Source organism: Morone saxatilis, unplaced genomic scaffold (assembly GCF_004916995.1).
Source record: "Morone saxatilis isolate NCDOM2014 unplaced genomic scaffold, NCSU_SB_2.0 Contig20, whole genome shotgun sequence".
Classification (NCBI taxonomy): Eukaryota; Metazoa; Chordata; class Actinopteri; family Moronidae; genus Morone; species Morone saxatilis.
Genome location: NW_023339763.1, coordinates 916,037 through 921,585, shown reverse-complemented (window position 1 = coordinate 921,585; position 5,549 = coordinate 916,037).

Genomic DNA, 5,549 nt, shown 5'->3' with positions numbered 1-5,549 from the left:
TCTTATTTTTTGCACAGACAGTGTTTACATTTGGAAAGCCATGTTGCCATTTATGTATGCATCCAGTGGGGCAATCACAAAGAAAATTAGGCTAGATGTTGAGCATACAGCAAACAACTTGTAAGCAAACAACACTTAAAAGTACTTCAAACACCTTGTAATGCCCTTACTTCTGTGTTATTTGCAATTAAATTTGTTCAACAAAAAAAAGCTAAACCGTTGCTGCCAATACTTATCTGAAATATAATGCAAGTCATAAACTGGTGATATTAAAAACCATCGACCAAGTTTTTTTTTCTTCTTCGTCGTCACTCGCGGACAAAATGGCTGACGTGACACCTGAAACAAAGTCGAACATCATGTAAACAGTTCACTGACAGCTTCTGTGACACAATGAGGAATCTTCAGCTTAAATCAGAGAATTAAAATGTTTAAAATGATTTAAATTATAGTTGACAATTGACTAATTAATTACTATTGCTGATTCTTAACTACTGGTATTGCAGCTCTAGTACCTTTCTTCCTCCTCTCTTAATTAACTTTAACATTTTCAAGAAATATGCTAAAATTATTTTATTTTCTATTTGTGTCTCCAATTATAGGTTATATATTTTTTTTGGTCACTAACAAGTGTTTTATTTAAAGAAAAGCGCAGAAAAAGAGACACGTTTCCCAATTTCATTATGTCTCACCGGACACGAAGTCCTTCAGGCTATCTACGTTAGCTAGAAGCTGTGTGTGTTAAATTGTTGTACGTTTAAATGTTTTTAATGTGGACACTAATGTGTTTAGATTAGCCAACAAGCTAAAAGAAATCAGAATAAATCAAACTGCAGCCAAAAGCGTGTTGCCGTTAACTGTTGCTGAACTACAAGAGAATCGGATGTTCGTACGAATATTTGTAGAAATAAAACTGTGGCTGAGGATCACAGTGGAGACGGACCTCCGGGGTATTACTGCTGTAATGTATACACTATATAAGATATAAAAAGAGGATTGTGATTCTTTGAATTCTGACCTCACAATTGCAGAGGTTTGGAGCGCCATTGCCTCCCTAAAGAGTAATAAGACACCCGGTCCTGATGGACTCCCAGGGGAATTATACAAAACATTTAGTGAAAACCTATCCCCTTACCTGTTGAAATGATATGAACATGCCCAGATACAGGGTAATTTACCCCCCACCTTAACTGAGGCTGTGATCACAATAATTCACAAAAAGGGGAAGGACTCACAGGAAGTAGGCACTTATCATCCTATCTCCCGCCTTAATGTCGATAGGAAATTGTTTGCCAAGATACTGGTCAACAGGCTGAACCCTTTATTGGGAAAGCTAGTCCATATGGACCACACAGGTTTCATACCAAATAGGAGTGCTACTTTCAATCTTAGACGTCTTTTCAATATTATATATACAAAGAGAGGTCCACCTACTGATCTTGTCATACTTGCACTTGACGCCGAGAAGGCATTTGACCAGATTTCAGCCTAACAATGGATTCAAGTGAGCTTTTGAATTGTAAATGAGTTGATTCCGATGTTTGACTAAACAGGAAAATCATCTGAGGGGATTTAAATACCTCACGTTCCTGTGATATAAAACATCTTGACATTGAAAAGGCTACAACAGTTGCTGTGGGATCAGATGTTGGAAGCATGCGGACCAAAGGTTTTTACTGTGAGTATCTTTGAATGATCTTTAAATTGTTTATCAGTTTATATCACATTAGTTTCCAGATCCAAAAGAAAACTTAAGGTATTATTATTTTATTAGATTGGCTTCACCAAACTGTTGCTGTTACCTTTTGATTGGTTTATTTTCAACACTCCCGACACAACACTGTCAGCTGGTTTATTTATACGAGATACTTCACAACTAAAAACTGACAAATGGATAAAAAACAGACCATAACAGTAAAGCTGTGATTAAAAGTTAAAAACAACAATCTGAAAGAAACAATACAATCAGACAAAGGCGACAGATGTCTGTATGTTTCTGTTGTCACAGTATGAAATCTGATTGCGGCTCATAAATACTTCATTGAACAGCAGGCGGGATTATCAAGCTGCTGAGCTGCAGATTAAATAATTATTGTATCATCTCAACATTGTCAGACAGAACAAACACAGGTTAAGTAGGTCTATTGGCTTTAAAATACAAACTCCTGTTTGGGACTAACTTCTGAGGAAATAACTCTTTTTGAACTTGTTTCTTAATATAAAAATTACATTTTGAATCTAAAACATCCTCTAGATATTTAAAATTTTGCAGCAGACCGACTGGAACCAGTCTCCTTAAACAAACACATGCAGACAATTGTTTTACTGTTTGTCTGCAATGAGGAACAGTCAACTATTCAGGGATAATTTAACATAGCATCCATGAATTTTCCAGCTCCTTCATGTTGCCTAGTTACAATAACAAACACATTTGCATCATCTGCATATATTTGTATTTGAACATCCGACCAGGAGATTGCACTCACATCGAACAATAAAGGGCGGAACAATGCAAATGGGAAAACACACCTTTAGGAACTGTGTCACACTCTATAGCAGGGGTCACCAACCTTTTTGAAACTGAGAGCTACTTCATGGGTACTGAGTCATACGAAGGGCTACCAGTTTGATACACTCTTCTGAAATAATAAATTTGCTCAGTTTGCCTTTAGTTATATATTATTATTAATGATTAATGATACTCATCTATGTGAAGACACTGATCACGTTAATGACTTCTCAATAATTATCAACAATGACTTAAGATGGGAAATTTTCATTTTTAGAACAGGCCTGAGGGCTACTCATGTGGTCCTTGGGGGCTACCTGGTGCCCGTGGGCACCGTGTTGGTCACCCCTGCTCTATAGCGACTGTAATTACATAATTTAACTTTGGCGGAAATAAAACAAAGAGAACAAATAAAACAAAGCAGGAGAACAGTAAAATACTAAATCAATAAAAGAAACAGATTAAATTAGAGTTGCTCAGCTTGAAGATCGCTAACACATATCAAGCTTTAGTCCTTACTGTGCAGTGCCGTGGGTTTGAGTCTGGCCCTGGGTCTAGAAGTTCAGCCAGGTCTTGGTCCTTTATAGGACTCAAAAAGTGCTGTACGAGATCAGGAGGTCAGGACCATTGACAGGAAATAAGGACACACACAGTATTTATGAGATAATAACAGGAAGAATGGAGTGAAACAAATATCAGGATGTTTCTGATTGACTTTTGTTTTTCTTTTAAAAGGTGTTTTCTTCCAGTTGTGGCTTCTCCAGAGCAGAGCAGGTAACAAAACATTTAAATAGCTGATTATCACAAGAATGACAAAAGTTCTGAGCTCTGAAAAGTTTTAGCTAGTTTATTAGCATGTTTTTGCTGAAAAAGTAAAAAAAGGTTATTACTCAAATTTTACATCAGTCCCAAACTGGATTAATTTCAGGGAGAAATTATGAGGATATAATATAAATATAACCTGTATTAAAAAATGTTTATATGCATCTGTTAACATAAAGCACAAAAATGTGAAAAGTTGGAGATACAAGGTTTTTGCAACTATTCATGTTTGTTTGTTTGTTTGTCGCCACCAAGCTGCCTCTTCTTTGGTAAATGTGGCCCCCAGTGGAACAGCAACTCAGTCATCCACAGCCGCTAGTGGTTATCCTTATAGGGCAATTGATGGGAATAGAGACCCATATTATTCCCATGGATCCTGCAGCCATACAGGCGGTGGGTCTAGCAACTGGTGGAGTTTGCTCCTGCCCGGGCTGTACAAGGTCGCATATATTTCCATCACCAACAGATATGAAATACCTGAAAGAATCAATAACGCCAACATCCTCATTGGGAGTTCCCAAGAGAACAACGGCAACAACAACCCGAGGTAATCCTGTTTGTTTTTGTTTTGTAAAGTCACAATTTACAGGTTTGACTTTGACCTACTGAGCTTCCATACGCAATGTGATTATTTAACACTGATAGAAAGCAGTAAATGTAAGCGATTGTCTGACTGCTCCAGTTTCTAGCCCCGTCATACTTTATGGACTTCATGTACCAGACTTGTCGTAATAATCCAGAATTTTTCTTTCTCAGCTGCGCTGTTATTTCCTCCATTCCCAGCAAAGCTACCAGCACCTTCCAGTGTGGAGGGATGATCGGTCGGCTGGTCAACGTGTACCTCTACCGCACAAACCCTGAAGCTATACTGACACTGTGTGAGTTGGAAGTGTACGGAGGTTAGTCAATCAGAACTTGAATTTGAGCTCAAATGAGAAATAAGCAGCTCGGCTCTTTGCTGCAGAATCTCCAAACCGGACTTTGCTCACGTTTTCCAGAGCTGCTTCCTCCTGCGCCCTCGTTCAGTGCAGTGGTGATGGGTAGGAACATAGCAGTGGTGGAGAGGAAGCTGTGTTGGTCGGATGCTCTGCTCTATTGCAGAGACTTCTACTGGGACCTGCTCAGCATACGCAGTAGAGAGGAGCAGATGGAGGTGGAAGCGGTGCTGACAACCGCCTCCTTCAACCTCACCAAACATGTTTGGTTGGGACTGCGCAGGTACTCTTAATAACAAGGTCCATTTTACCAAGTGTGTCGCACTTTTACTTTGATCTTTAATAAGTTGTCTCCTTTACCAAAGTCAGTTTATGTTGAACTTACAATTAAAACCACATCAAATACAGATGTAAACTGTGTCTGGCTCTGCAGAGGCTCGTATGGAGTAGCAGTTCCACCAAGAAAAGAAAAATTAAATATATGTAATTATGACAAAGATTTTAATATTCACTGACTTAGTATCTCATGATTCTGATTTATATATATTATATATATATATATATATATTTTATAGTTTGCGGTCTCCATAAACCTCTCTGTTACAGCTGTGACATTCATTGACAAGCAAAAATTCAACTATCAGTGGATCCCTTTTAGGTACCTGATGGCTGGCACGTGGTTTTGGATGTCTGGTACTCCCATGAGCTACAACTACTTGGACACCAAACTCTGGCAAGAAACCAGTCCCTGTGGCGGCATTGACACCAGTGCTCCCTTTCACTGGAGGGATATTCCATGTGGGGATCACCTTCACTTCATCTGTTTGAAAGGTGAGGATCCAGTGCCATCTGTTTACTTAGTGTGCTGAAGTTCATGCATCAAACAAAGCGTCCTGACATTGTGAGGGGACAATATGTAATAAGGAAAACTGGAGTATGAAACCAAGCTCATGTAGCCCCGAGCTGCTAGCCTGAAGCAGATATGAGGAGCGGGCTACAGAGCTCTGCTAAGATTCCTCTACAACCCAGATATTTCCTTTCTCCCCAAAATTCAGACCTCAGCCTCTCAGACTAGCAGTTTTTTTCTGCAGCCTGTGAATCCACAAGCAGCTGGCCTAAACTGATAGAGACACAGATCTTCTGTGTGTGCATCTTGTGTGTAACGAGCATGGTTTCTTTTTCATCCAGCACATATTATCCAGTCACTACAGCTTGTGGTGGCTATTTGTTAAAGAAAGCATACACAGTAGGATCTTATCTTTCTGTAAGGTTTTATTCAAGTC